This window comes from Pelodiscus sinensis, chromosome 13, assembly GCF_049634645.1.
Source record: "Pelodiscus sinensis isolate JC-2024 chromosome 13, ASM4963464v1, whole genome shotgun sequence".
Taxonomy (NCBI): Eukaryota; Metazoa; Chordata; order Testudines; family Trionychidae; genus Pelodiscus; species Pelodiscus sinensis.
In genome coordinates, this window is record NC_134723.1 from 39,741,972 (window position 1) to 39,757,546 (window position 15,575).

Here is a 15,575-nt window from a genome sequence, read left to right on the forward strand (position 1 = left end):
GGTCTCTCTCTCTCTTTCTCTCACATACACGCGCACACAGGCATGCACGCTCACTCGCTCGCTCACCCCTTGGAGATACCCATCCCCAGACATACCATTCCCAAGCACATTGTGTTCTACTCCCTCCTCTCCTCAGTATGGGCCTCCTTTCTAACAAATGTTCTGAACCCCTCATAGACCACTAGGAATAGGGCCATCAGCCACTCCACCAGAGCAGAAGGATTCTTTCGGGCTCATGGGCTGAGCTTTGCAGTCCACTCAACAAACCGAGGGTGTGTCCTTCCCCCATCACAATAGTGTTAAGTGGGAGATGCAGTACAGTGGCATGGATTGCCAAAGTAGCAGCATCAGACCACCTAGACCATCCTGGTAAAGATGATGCTGGGAACATTTATTTTCAACTTGCTGAATGAGATGTTCAACAGAGAAAGAAAGTCATTTGGAAGGCTTCCACCCTGCCAGTGCATGTCCTATCATTTAGAGGGAGAAGCAACTGTGTGATGCGAACCTTAACATCAATCACTGAGTCAATACCAACTATGTGCTGTTACTGTGAGTATCTGGAAAAGAATATACGATTATGCTGCTCATCCAACAAATGTTTTATGATTTTTCAGGTGGGACTTTTAAAGGTTGGATTCTCTTTGCAATTGCTCACATAGCTAAATCACTCCACTTTTAATAAGCTTTTCTCTAAAGGAACAGAATAATGAGGATGCTTGCTGGAGTCTGTCTGAGTGCTCTGACAATGAAGTGCCTCTAAGATAGCAGTCCAGGAAAGGAAAAATATGTGTTTTGGGGTACTAATGATTTATTATCTTCTCAGGCTTTGGTAGAGCTTTGTAAGGGACTCTTGATTGTCTAATTTACCCTAGCAGTCCAAGCATGAACAGCTAATTTTTTTCTCAGTGAGTTATGAGAAAGTATAGTATGTGCTAGTTTTTTCTAATGAGGTTTTATTATATTATTATTAATTATTATTATTATTAGTCTCACTGTTTTCCAGGCATAAATGACATTTGGTATTTTGACAGATTCCAGATTTGTGGTTGTTCTTATAAGTAAAACATTAGAGTTCCCTTCCTGTGACTCCATAGTTAAGGATTGTTCTCTTTTCAGTTATACATTTATGAAAGGGACTGTCAACAATCACACGGGATCTGTGAGCATTGCTGTACATGGATTTGTAAGGTTGTATTGCAATTAATTGCATTCTCTGTGAAATTCACCTTCTGATGGGGAAATCAGGCCTCCTAACCCCTGGAATGGCTTTTGTGTTATAAATGTATTATCTTCTAGATGTTCGCAAATAGATTCCTTAATTATTTGCTCCATTGTCTTTCTGCTACCTAAATTAAGCCAACTGGTCTGTCATTCCCTGGATTGTCCTTATTTCCCTTTTTATAGATGGTGTGGCAGACCTAAGCCATCAGCCTGCCACTCTGATGGGAGAAAAGTATACAGGGCACTGGATAAGCGATTTTCTCTTTCCAGTGTAAACTACTGGAGCCTGCTACAAGAAAATAAAGGCAAGAAAACACCTAGGGCTAATTAACTAGATTGTTCCTTCAGGCAAGTCACTCAACACCTGCAGTCAATTACAGCCAGTGGGGTTGCTTTAAAAGGCCTCCTCTCTGTAAGAAGAAGGGAAGACAAAGAGTGATGGACAGGAAGGAAAAAAGGGAGGAACAACAACAAGAAGCAGTGTGTGAGCTGAGAGCTGGTTAACAGGTACTGGAGGGAGACATTTTGGAGGAGTTGTTTGGGGAAGTGGCCCAGGGAAAAAAATGCCAAGTATGAAGGAAAAACAATCTTGACTGCTGCAGATACCTTAGGGTCTCTGGGACAAAACCTGGAGTAGTAGGTGGGCCCAGGTTCCTCTCCCTCCCCCCCCCCCCCCCCAAAAAAAACCCACCTTCCCCACACACCAACACAGAGCCTGTCCCAAGAAGGGAGACCAGAACTATCAAGAGGTTTTTACCCCCAAAACCATGGACTGTTTTGAGTTGGCTAGCTAAGCCTTGGACCCTGCCTCCTGTAAAGAAAAAGGGGCTGTGTATAGGACCACAGCAAGTCTCTGTGGCTAACATTATCTGCCAGCAGCTCAAGACCCACGGGGCACGGCCAGAGCTCTGCCATTATATTTATCCTTTTCCAGTCTTCTGGAATCTCTCCTATAGTCCATCACTTTTCAAAGATCATAGCAAATGGCTCAGATACCTCTGCAGTCAGCTCCTTGAATGTTCTAGGATGCCTTTCATCAGGCCCCAATGACCTGAAGATATCCAGCTTGTCTCAATACAGGCAGTCCCCGGGTTACGTACAAGATAGGGACTGTAGGTTTGTTCTTAAGTTGAATCTGCATGTAAGTCGGAACTGGCGTCCGGATTCAGCCGCTGCTGAAACTGATCAGTTTCAACAGCGGTTGAATCTGGACGCCAGTTCTGACTTACATGCAGATTCAACTTAAGAACCCCAGGCATCCCCAAGTCAGCTGCTGCTGAAACTGATCAGCGGCTGATTCGAGGAAGTCCGGGGCAGGGGCTTCCTATAGTCAGCCACTGGTCAGTTTCAGCAGCCACTGGCCAGTTTCAGCAGCGGTTGACTTGGGGATGCCTGGGGCAGAGCAGCTGGGGTGCTGCTGGGTTGGTCCAGTAGCGCCGCCGCTCCTTGGTGCTACTGGACCAACCCAGCAGCACCCAAGCTGCTCTGTCCCAGGTGTCCTGATTCAGCCGCTGCTGAAACTGACCAGCAGTGGCTGAATCAGGACTCCTGGGGCAGAGCATCTGGGATGCTGCCTGGTTGGTCCAGTAGTGCCCAGAGCGGCGCTACGGGACCAACCAGCAGCGCCCCAGCTGCTGTACCACAGGCGTCCGCAGCAAAGCCGCGGAGCACGGGGGCAGCGGGACAGCCCAGACGCGCCATGGCTGTCCTGCTGCCCTCAGGCTCCTTGGCTTTGCTCTGCTTTGCTCCCCATCTCTCTGGTCTGCAGACCAGGGGGACGGGGAGCAAAGCCGCGGAACACACGGGCAGCAGACAGCCCAGACGCGTGCTCCGCCGCTTTGCTTCCTCTCCCTGGTCTGCTGGAGACCAGGGAGACGGGCCCTGTTCATAACTGCGGATCCGACATAAGTCGGATCCGCGTAACTCGGGTACTGCCTGGAATGTTTAACACATTCTTTTCCTATTATAGCTTCTGAACCTACCCCGTTTTCACTGGCATTCACTATGTTAGGTGGCCAATCATCACCAACCTTCTTGGTGAAAATCCAATATATTTAACAAAACTGTTTTCCCAAATCAGCAATTTAATATCTTAGTCATAGAGCCAGCATGATTAATCTTTATCTGTTTAGAAAGCTGTGGATATTAGTTTCTGTAGCAGGTAAGTAATCATTCTTTTTAATTAGTTGGCACTCTAGAAGTAATAATAAAGATATATTTTTTAGACTCCTGTTCTATATTAAGGAGACAGAAAGATAAAGTGTGTGTCCTTCAACAGTATTAGTTGTCTTCAGCATTATATATTCCCATGCTACTTTTTTCAAGTACATAAACCCTTTACGTTGTATATATTTAGCAAAGCTCTATCCAAAGGACATATTCAGACGTAAATGGACCCCCAAATATAGCAGTTCATGACAAACAACACAATCTGATCTTGTCTGTTGGCATGGTAGAAAGGACAATAAGAAAATAACGTGGCTGATTTGTATTCTTGCAGGAATTTTAAATAATAGCAAGTGAACTTGGTAAATGGACAAAAGAAAGCAAACCATTCATTTCCTTCTGATGGCCATGACTTTCAATATAGATAGCTAAGAACCTGAAGCATTTCTTTAAACGCTCCGTTTATAAGTCATATTCATTATAAAAGTCACTCCGTTCTTTGCAGAAAAGGTGGCTAACATCTATAGGACTACAGCTATGCTACGAACTTTTTCCAGAAGAGGAAATGCAAATAGAGTGCTCATTTGCATATTGCAGTCATTTGCATATTCTCTTCCGATCCTTTTTGCGGAAGAGGTTTTTGCCCCCCCCCCAAAATTGAGGAAGACAGGATCTTGCGCAAGAGGGGGGGGGGTTGTGCAAAAAGATGCTATCTACATGGCACTTTTTTGCGCAAAAACCACTTCTGCAAAAAGGATCAGAAGAAAATATGCAAATGAGTGCTCCATTTGAATTTCCTCTTCCGGAAAAAGTTCATAGTGTAGGCATAGCCCTAGGGAGGTTGTTACACATTTTATTGAACTCCATCTCTGGTCAGAAATTACAGAAGAGTGAGACACACACACAACCAATGGAGTAGCTATAGAATAGTAAAAATGTATTCTTACACTAGTCCATTCTTACTTCACATCATTTGTCTGCCATGCAGTTTAAAATGGAAAGTGAATGAACATTCACTATTTCGGAACAGACTTGCTTTTGAACATAGCATTGGCAGGTTCTTCTCGCACCCAGCACCATATTGACAAAGGGTCAAATTCACCTCAGTGGAGAGGGCCCATGGCTGAGCTTATGAGATGCCCAACCCCCACCTTCTCACTTGCACCATGACATTTTGACACTGACTTCAGCAGGAGCAGGATCAAGCCCTTAGATACACAGAGATCCATCACAGAAAAGCATGTTGGTGAAAATCTTCCCCCAACACTGACAGGCTCAAGGAGCCTCCTTTTCCCCTCCCTCCCTCCCCAGTAGATAGCTAGTGAACAGACTCTTTTCTTGAACCACACAGCAGCCGCAGAGTTGTTCTTGGGCCACTGGCGTGCAGTGCTAGTGCTCAAGGTAGGGGCAGTGCACAGAGCCCTGTGTGCTCTCCCTCCCAGGAGTGGTCCGAGGCCGGCTGCAGCAGCTGGCACCCTAGGCAGGGTGGTGCAATCGGTGCCCCTGCCTGCACGGCCATGACGTCATCATCGGGCGTCCAGGCCAGTGGCGCCCTAGGCAGCTGCCTAGCTCGCCTAGCCTCGCGGGCCACTGGTGCTCCCTCCACACAACTAAAAGCTGGGCCTGTGGCCAGCTGCTTCTAGGACACAGCATAGTCTGAGATGCCAGGACAGGCAGGTAGCTGCTTTAGCGCTCCCATTGGTCACTGGATCCCTCTGCAGCAATGAGACCCAGTGCCTGACGTTCCACAACCCAGTACTGAGTTTTGACCCGTAGTTTGAAAACCCCTGCTCTAGAAGATGGGTGAGGCTGGATGTGTATAAAACCCTAATGTGCTCATATTACTTCTTACATAACCTGTTGCTGTTAAATGACTTCACCCACCTATTTTCCTATGCAATGTTCAACGTACAAGTAAACCTGATGGAAGAATGGTTCAAATAATATAGGGTTGATCTGTTAGGACGCACTGTACTGCAAAACATACCTCAATCTTGAATCATTTGCTTCTGAACTGGAGGCCAGGACACCCTGCATTAAGTTCTGCCTCTGAAAGTCAAGGAGCTGCATTTCAGTATTTTTGGCATACAATTAATATGCTGCTGACCTACTGCTGTGGCATATGCAGTGCCAATCTTGTCCTGCCCGGCTTAGCAGTAACACAGCCATGTGCAGGGTAGCCATTTATCAGCTCCCATCATTCAATCATTTCCAATTTATTTAGTTGTATTTCAAAGGCTTTAAACCTTTTATAAAAATTCCATTAGCACACACGCATAAAAAGTCTTATTAAGCCAATAAAATAGAATATCTTTTAAGCAGAACGATAAGGAGAATAATATTCACATACATATGAGACAATTTCCATTCTTGACATTATTAGCTTTATTTTTTTTTCTTTTTAAGTGTTAATAGGATGGAGCTGTCTGAACAATGAGGAACTGTAGCTCTATTTTTTATATTTTATCTAGTCAGGGTAAAACCACCTAATACACAAATACACATTTCAAGCAAATATGACAGAATGAGGGCATTATGATTCTGATTCTCTGTATCTTTGGAGGAGTTAGAAAATTTAGTAGGGTTGTTACAGTAATTTGGAATTTATACAGCAAATGTCAATCAAAATAGGAGGAAACGCCCACAAAGAGTTGGTTAATTAAAGCTAACTTCAGATGGGGAGGGTGATCCTAGAAATTAAACACATTCCCAGAGGAAGCAAACTCAATTTGCCAACAATACGTGGAATTACATTGGTTTGGTCAAAATAATTGGGAGTTTCTTCTACTGCCTACTTTACTATCCCCTTCTTTTATGGAATAAATAAAAGAGAGAATATACATGGTATAAGTACTAAGGCAAATGTGCAGCATGAGTACAATAAAAGAAAATAGAAAAAGGTATATGACACAGATTGATAAAAGTGGAAAATAAGACTGCATCATTAGATTCAGAGTAATACCACAAAGCCCTTAGTATTTCATCATCTCTTGTAGGATGCCAGTTGAATTGTTAATTTCATGTTGCAGGACACAAACCCTCTATTTCTTTTGCAATTGGAGCATGAGAGTGATTATTGTCATTACATCTCCAGGATCTTGCAGCATGCTCTAAGTATTCATGGAATTTTGGGTCTCTTTTTCCTGCATTGTCATGTGGAAGATTCAGATACAAACGCGGTATTGTCTATCCTGAGTTCACTTGAATTTTCTTCCTCTGGGAAATGAGTGCAAGAAGTGTTACTGGGACACAGGGAATGATTAGAAAGCAGTCCGGCCTAGAGTAAAATTATTAAGATTCCCCAGTGTTTGTAAGTTGGCTGGAGATCCAGTCCTATATCCCATCGCAGTACAAATTAGCCATTGCAGCACATTGTCATCAAATTCTCTTTTTACTACAAAGTACAGTGCACAGTTCTGATAGTTTGGACACACTGTTAGTCTGGTTTTTCTTATGTTCTTTGGCATGATCAGTAGTGCATCATAAAACTCATGTTCCGCAGTGTAATATGGTCCCGTCAAACCAGCTGATATCTAGATCTACACTGCTCAGTTTTAAATGGTTTAGTTTTTTATTTAGGAAGACCCAAAAGTGTATACAAGGGCAAAAGTCTCAGGGTGTGAAATTAATCCTCGGAGAGCCTCATCATACAAGATGTCCTATGGCACCTTATAGACTAACAGATTTATTGGAGCATATGCTTTTGTGGGTAGAGACCCACTTTGTCATATGCATGTAGTGGAAATTCCACTACATGCATCTGACAAAGTGGGTCTTTGCCCACGAAAGCATATACGCCAATAAATCTGTTAGTCTATAAGGTGCCACAGGACTTCTCATTATTGATGCAGATTCATACTAACACGGCTACCCCTCTGATACGTGTACCTACAAAGAAAAGGTACCGGGAGAGGGGCTAAATACAAGGCCTACACATCCGCTCTGAGCCACAGAGCTAGGGCCCACGCCAGCTTCAGATATCCTAGCCTAGAGCAGATCCTTGGGGAAGTGGATTCTTGCTTGTGCGCATGCAGTATTACAACCCATGGGCATTGAAATCCATCTCGGGATGGGGGGAGCTACATTTGTCCTTATCTATTTCCTATACAAAGGAGAAACTGAGAACACTGTGGAGGGGAAATTATTGTGAATTCCCCCCTCCTATGTGCAGTGGAAAGAGCCACTTTCTGCAAGCTGTGTGCAGAAAGCCATGTAATGTGATATCAAGTCATTTCCTGAAAATATGTCACTTAACAACATCTTCTGCACAGAGTAGAATAAACAGTGTGTCTCTTCCCACCATACAGTGAGTTCATACGTTGTCCTGATACTGCATATGTCAGCCTAGATTATTTACCCTCAACCCCTTTTCTCTAAAGGGTATGTCTACACTTGCACCCTCTTTCAAGAGAGGGATGCAAATGCCGACAAGCAAAATTGCAAATGAAGCGCGGATTTGAATTTCCCATGATTCATTTGCATAGTTGTGGACTGCCGCTATTTCGAAATACCCTATTTCAAAATGACAAATGCTGTGTAGAAGCAGTTATTTCGGGAGAAAACCCTTCTTCTGAAATAACCCTTATTCCTCATACAACGAGGTTTACTGGTTATTTCGGAAGAAGGGTTTTCTCCCGAAATAACCGCGAAATAGGGTATTTCGAAATAGCGGCAGTCCACAACCATACAAATGAAGCACGGGAAATTCAAATCCGTGCTTCATTTGCAATTTTGCTTGTCTGCATTTGCATCCCTCTCTTGAAAGAGGGTGCAAGTGTAGACATACCCTCTCTCACAGAAGCAGCAGAAATTCATATGGGGTTCTTGTGCATGTTCTAATGCCATTTAGCCCATTAGAGAATGCAATCTTGTAAAGAAGAGAGATGCCCAGGTATCTTTAATCTTTCCTGACAGGTCAAGATTTCTACCTTTTTTTTTTAATCTTTTTTTTTTTTTTCCTTGCTCTCCTCCGGCATCTTTTCTAACATGTGGCACCCAGAATTGGATGTAGTATGCCAGTTGAGGCATCATCAGTGCTGAGCAGGATAATTGTCTCCCATGTCTTACAGATGCTCTTCCTGTTAATTGTACCCCCAGAACGTTAGCCTCTTCTCCAGTCACATCATATTTGTACACACATTTAAATTATGATCCCCTATTGTCCACAGGGCCTTTTCAGAAGTACTATCACCTCCCCAGTTATCCCCTATATTTTAGCTGTGTGTTGATTTTTTCCTTCCTACGTGTTGTACTTTGACTGAATTTCATCTTGTTCAGAACAGTTTTCTAATGTGTCACGATGGCTTGAAATTTTACCCTTGTTATCCAAAGGGCTTTCAAGCCTTTCCAACTTGGTGTCATCCATACAGTTTATGAACATATTCTCTGCACTATTATCCAAGCCACTAATGAAAATATTGAATAGAATCCAATAGCAGGGAAGTCACTCTGCTCTGGGAAAATAAAGGTTAAACTTAGCCCTGGTAGAAGACTGTGACCCAATCAGAAAAGGGCTAGAGCCAACCAATCACCACTTGTTGAAAAGAATCTATTCCCAGAGCAAGCTGTAGTCCGTCCATCTTTGTAACTGTGAGACCAATAGACAACTCAGATCATGTGGTATGGGGTATCACTTGTCTTGAGCTGGAATCCTGTCTACCTTGGAGGGACACATGACTGCACTCTGGAGAAGATAAAAGGCAACATTAAAGTCCAGAATACCATACTTAAGAAGCTTGCAACTTCAAAACGGGACATCAACCCAACAACACTAAAAGCCACCACACTGACACGTTGCTATCTGATGGCAAAATATGCATGTCTGATGTTGGAAAAATCAGCTCAGGCAAAAGAAGCTGGAACTGGTTCTGAATGGCAGCTGCCAATATAACATAGGATGTCAAATTCACAAAGGTGGACAGCCTTTATGTGCTTCCTGGAATCGCTTCACTGGAGATCAGGAGACTAGTCACAGGCAAAACGGAATAACGACAGGTCAAAGATACCAGACATTCACTAGATGGCCACGCTATTGCAGCCAGCCATCTGAAATCATGGCAAGGTTTCCAAGCTACTGTTTATAAAAAATCACCAACAGCCACATGACTATAACTGTGCCCCACAGTTAAAATAGTCAATGAGGAGGCCAACTCCACATTGATGTTGCCGAAAACCTTCCCACAGACATGGAGAAGGACTGGTTAACCAGAAGGTGTTTAAAGCATTACCAATTAAGAGTTTGCAGGTCAAAAGTCAATATGCAGAAGTAAGGCTACTCCAATGACTCAGATACCGAGAGTGCAATGAAACACAGATCATGAACATCGGTTGGACTTCTGGGTCCTAGACAAACAGTTCACCACAGAAGACCTTGCCAGAGCTACAGACCAAACCATATCATGTATCCAATGCTAGAGAAGACAATGACTGTGATACAAAGGCATGAGAAAAAGAAAAAACAATCAGACACTGAAGAGATCAGAACAGGCAAGGGAGAATGCCAGTTCTTCATCATTCTTCTCTGATGCCTGGTACTTCAAGCAGAAGAACGTCAGTGAGCTTTGTGGGGGGGGCGGGAAGGCTTTAGGAGAATTTAGGGTGGGACTGGGAAGGGATGGAGCCAGAGGTCAGCTGCACAGATATTGGCAAGGATATGCAAGAGGGAGTTACAGAGGTGTCAAGCTCCTGACGGCTCCTCCTGTAGCACGATACTGTGTAGCTGCTGGGAAGTCAACAAGTGAAAATCACTCTGGGCAGGCAGCCAGTGGAAGTGGGGTTGGGATTCACCATGTATCTCCAGGCTTCATGGGCTTGAAGGAAATAGACCGTTCACATCCCTCTGATCTGATTGGAGCATGCAATGGAAACAACACACAAAGGAACTCTTAGAATTCCTAGCGCCCTGCTATTGGCAGATTCCTTTGCATCTCTCTTTCTCCAATCAAATGGGGTTATCTACAGGAGAAACTACTGGGATCATGGTAAGATACACTTAAACTGAGCTACATGACAAATGGACAACAGTGTCCTTCACAATCCAGAGCAATGAAACATCAACAGCAAATATGATTTACAAAGAAATTAAGCATTTGCTGCATTTGATGAAGAATTATTTTCCAGTTACCATTTGATTGGCTGTAACATACGAAGTATAATGTGAAGAATGCTTTTCTGTGTTTTTGCCAATGTCTTCTTTCAAAAATCGTTACTCCGAGATCTTTATAGTGTAAAGAAACCCTACGATAGTAATGAATCTCTGTTTTCCATATTAATCTTCTGTGCTGATTTTATAAAAATAAGCCAAGATATGCCGGAAGCAGTGGGATATATTGTATTGGATTGCCTGACATTTAGTCAGTTTTTTGAGTTAACCAGATGGGTATAATTAGCAAAGTTCTGTGAATAGTAAAAATAATCATTTTTAATGTTCAGCCGTTGCATTTTGTCTCAGTGAATGTTAAGGGCCATATTGTGGTACACTCATCATCAGATGCCTTCTAAACAGCCCTCTCCTTCATTCCCTGGTGCCATACCGTGGCACACTTCAGAAGTAACTTCCTTGGACTCAACAGTCTACTCACAAAGTCTATCCAGCACTATGAATGGAAGCCCAATGTGAATTAAGGCTGATTTAATTTTAAACATGAGTTATAATGGAGCAGTAAAGCTTTTCATTCACTGTGGTCAGTTAAAAATACCCCAAACCTACAATGAGAAGCAGTTAGGGAACCCAATGTAATTATTACAGCTCTGGGTGAGTACAAAGAACCATCTCTCTTAATTTGTACTAAGATGATAATTGAACTACATTTTATGCAATCTTTAAAGGAGACTGTTCCATGTGTGTAAAGCGGCAAGCCTTTGTCAGAATAAATAAACTTTAGAACTTGTAGTACTTGCTGGTAATCCCTAATGTTTATGCCTGGTTTTATTGGATACCTGGATACACTGGAAGGACCACAAGCACTGCTACAGGCTGGGGACCGTTTGGCTAAGCAGCCTTTTAACAGAAAAAGACCTGCTGATTATAGTGTATGAGAAGCTAGATACGAGTCAACAATGTACCCTGGTACCCAAGAAGGCTAAAGGCATGTTGGGGTGCATTGGTAGGAGCATTGTCAGCAGATCTGGGGAAGTGATTCTTTACCTTTATTCAACACATCTGGTATAACACATCCAGTTCTGGGCTCTCCACTTCAGAAAGGTTGTGGACGCATTGGAGAAAGTCCAAAAGAGGGCAATGAAAATGCTTAGGGGGCTGGAGCACATGATTTAAAAGTAGAGTCAGAGGGATTTGGACTTAGTTAGTCTACAGAAGAGAAGAGTGAGGGGGATTTGATAGCAGCCTTCAACTATCTGAAGGGCGTTCCAGAGAGGATAAAGAGAGGCTGGTCTGTGGTGACAGATGACAGAATGAGGAGCAATGTCTCAAGATGCAGTGGAGGAGATGTAGGTTGGATATTAGGAAAAACTATTTCACTAGGAGGGCGGTAAAGTACTGGCATGGGTAACGTAGAGCGAGGGTGGAATCTCCATCTATAGAGGTTTTTAAGTTCCAGCTTGGCAAAGCTCAGGCTGGAATGATTTAGTTGGGATTGGTCCTACTTTTAAGGCCAATGACCCCTTGAGGTCTCTTCCAACCCTATGAGTCAATGATTCTAGGATACATACGGAACACTTTTATTCTGCAACATTTATAATGATCGATACAAATGGTTGTGACAAAGTCAGGCCAGAGGGCTGCAAGAGACGAGGAAAAGACAGCACTAGAAGGCTAAAAGGCCCAATTCCCTATTAACTAGAAGTGGGTTACTCCAGACCAATCAGGACCAGCTAAAAAGGGGTGGTCTCAGACAGATTAGGATTAGCTGAAACAGGGCTACCTTGGACCAACTAGGATCAGCTGTTTCCATTTCAGGGCTGCCTGAGACTTTTTAAAAGCTCCCCTTGTTGTGAGAAAGGAGGAAAGAGAGTCACATACACCCAAGTGGCTACTAAGCTAGAGACAGCAGGGAAGTGAGCAGCTCCAGGATGAGAGGCTGGGTGGGGGAAGAAGACGACAAGCCCAAACTTTTGCAAAAGGGAAGGCTGACTACCCAGACATGGTATGTAGGGGGTGCTTTGCCCTAAGGTGAGAAGTGCAGAGTCTGGCAATGAGAAGAAGGGCCTTTGCCGCATGGTGCAAACTGATTTCATCTCTGAAGTCCTCCACTAAAATGCAGTGACCACACGCATGGCATTCCTTTCCCCACTTGCACTGGCTTCTTTGCCAGAAAAGTGTAGCCATCCATTATCAAGCATCAGTTGTTTTTAAGTCTGAGGCAACATGTAAATGGCCCGCCTATCCATTAGAAACACCCTGCTGCAGAATTACTTTCAGATAAGACTATTGACTTTTGCATAAAGGGTTTGTAAATATAGTGGACGAACGAGCAAAATGACCATTTTTGGCCTGGGGTTCCGAACTGCCCAGTGGGAGCGCTTCACATTTAAAACGCTTTCTGTCTGCGAGCGACTGCGAATCTTTGCACAAGGTCAACAGCCTCCCGCTCTGCTGTGAAGAATGTTAGTTGTAAATGTGAAGGTTGATATGCTGCAAAAAAGACATTAGTTTGGTTTTATCATCCGGCAAACCATGTTTATATTGCTTATCTATATTAAGCTACACTAAATCACTTAAAGAGAAGAACGGTGGCAAAAATCAGAGTCATCATCGGAGATTGGTTATCCTGCTACGTGGAGAAAATAGCATTAGTTAACATTCAACTCTTGCTAACATAAAACAGGCCAGTCTTTTGTAGTGAGGTTTTTCTGGGGAAATACATTAGAAATGTCAGTGCAAAAATAAATGACTGTGTGTTAATAGATTACGCCAGTTTTCAGATGTATCACTTATTTATTTTTCCTTTAACATTGGCCGTTATGGCTTCAAAACTGAAATGACATAAAAAGAAGTGCTGATTTGGGGCATACTAGTTCCTCAAACTTTTTTTGAGGGTTCTGGGTGCCCATAGTTGAGTCCATGTACAGGTACTCTGCCTAAACCCAAAATTACTAACAGGTGCCAGTATCTTTGTTATAACCTTCCGGGACATATTGGCAGTGGCAAACCACCCAGTTGAAAGACATTGATCATTAAGAGCTGTGTAAAAGGCAATTTTAGAATGGTCCATTATCAAATCGACTCAGTTCATAATAGTCAGAAGTGCCTTTTTTATGATGAATAAGGTGCAAATCGACTGGCGAATTGCCTGTAAGTTAAAACTGGGGGCTAAGAGAAAACTGCATAGAAACTCATAGTGCTTTGACTCTGAAGCCACAGAGAAGAAGCAGATACCTACACATTTGCAGGGTTCTAGATACAAAATTTGTATCCGCATCCATATTGGCAAAAATGAGCCACGGATATCTGTGGATGTGGATACCCGCAGATATAAAATGGATATCTGTGGATTTTCAGGACTCTAGCAATTTGTTCTGTTTCCAGATAGGGATGGAAAGATGAGCTACTTTTGGACAAATTGGAGTTGAGATAGCTAGGGAATAGATGTGAAGACCAGAAAGGAAGGTTATTAAATTACTTCAGATGAGAGAAGAGGGATGATGAACAAGAAATTTGGCATAAGGACTTTTCCCTTACTCCTCGTAAAATGAGGGGTATAGGAGTCAGAGTAAGAAGACCTCCAGCTCAACATTATTTTGACATATTCTATGTCCACACTACAAGCAGATTATGTTATTTTGGAATAATGTTAGTTATTCCGAAACAACACTGCTGTGTAGACATACCCTTAGTTTCTGAGTGAAATGTTGTTGACGTCCTCTGCTTAGAAAAAAAATGGCAAAATGGCTAAGCATGTGGTGAACTAAGTTCCCAAAACTCTTCTGATTTCAAATATATTAAAAAGAAAAAACTACATAGGATTTGAATAAGTAACCAGCAGTGGCCCGAGGCCGCCTGCGGCAGCTGTTGCCCCAGGCAGAACGGAACGTGTGATCGGCACCCCTGTCTGCATGGCCATCAATGGGGTGACGTCATCATCGGGCACCCTGGGCGCCCCGTTGAAGGTGGCGACCTCAGTGACTGCCGATTCGGCCTATAGTCACGGGCTGCCCCTGTAAGTAACAAATGGTTAATACTCCATTGTTGGTTGTTTCAGTGAAATACAGCTTCACAGAGATTTCATCCAAAAAATATCCTATTAAAAAACATGACACACAAGAAAATCCCTTCACCCCAAATACACTTGCTTAGATTTGACACTGATTGTTGTTACATCATGTACATAATGAACTTTCCCATAATTTAAATGAAAACAGATTCCATCTGAAATCCAAGACGTATGCTCTTTGCCATATACATCTTGGGGGAACAGAATAATTCTGAACAGGAATCCCCAAGGAGGAAGGCAAGTTGTAAATAGTCATTACTATATGTTTATTTTGTGTTTATTAATTTTGAAACTATTGTCCACAGAGAGGCACTTAATTTGAATTGTGTGGAAATGATTTAGTAATAATATATCACAAACACTGCAATAAAACACAGACTTTATTTTACACTGACAACACACGTATAATTGCAAGAGATCATTTTCTTTGAAGCATATTTCCGAAGGGATCTGCCATTTTATTTTTTGCCCAGATTTGCTGTTTGAGTTTGAGTCTTTCCATATAAAAATATTCATTGTAGCTTGTTGCATTTAAACTTAGTTTATTGTATACTAGCAAAAAGCCTTGGTGTGTCCTGACCTCGTACAATCCATCTCTTGGTGTGTGTTAGTTTGTTTGCCTCTGCATTTGTGTAGTAAATGCAGCTTTGTCTCTGTTTAAGTGTTATGATTGCAAAGGTAAATTAATTCCCTATGAGAAATTCTAAAGAATTCTAGATGTACTTTGAACAGAACTTTCCCAGCCAGATATGTATGACAGATGGCACCATGCTGGGTGGGATATATAATAATATAAATAAAGCTGCAGTGACTATCTGATTTTTCAGAAAATAATGGATCATATTCTTTGAAGGTTATTCCTTTGAGAAAGGAGCCTGCTATTCTTAGAGAATGTTGAAACAGCCTTTTAAAGCCTTTTTTGAAGACATTTAAAATATGCGTTATCCCATAGAAAAAAACATTGAATCATTGTGCCAAAATGCACACTGAAAGTCTCAGTTTTTATAAAGGTCA

At 42.6% G+C, this 15,575-nt stretch overlaps 1 long non-coding RNA gene across 1 annotated transcript in view; it reads left to right on the plus strand.

The window, feature by feature from the left end:
* Positions 1-1,656: 1,656 nt before the first annotated feature.
* Positions 1,657-15,575, plus strand: part of LOC112543813 (uncharacterized) — a 44,712-nt gene continuing 30,793 nt past the window's right edge. Inside the window, exon 1 of the long non-coding RNA XR_003087055.2 lies at positions 1,657-1,731. This is a non-coding gene — a long non-coding RNA (uncharacterized LOC112543813). The remainder of the gene's footprint in view (positions 1,732-15,575) is intronic.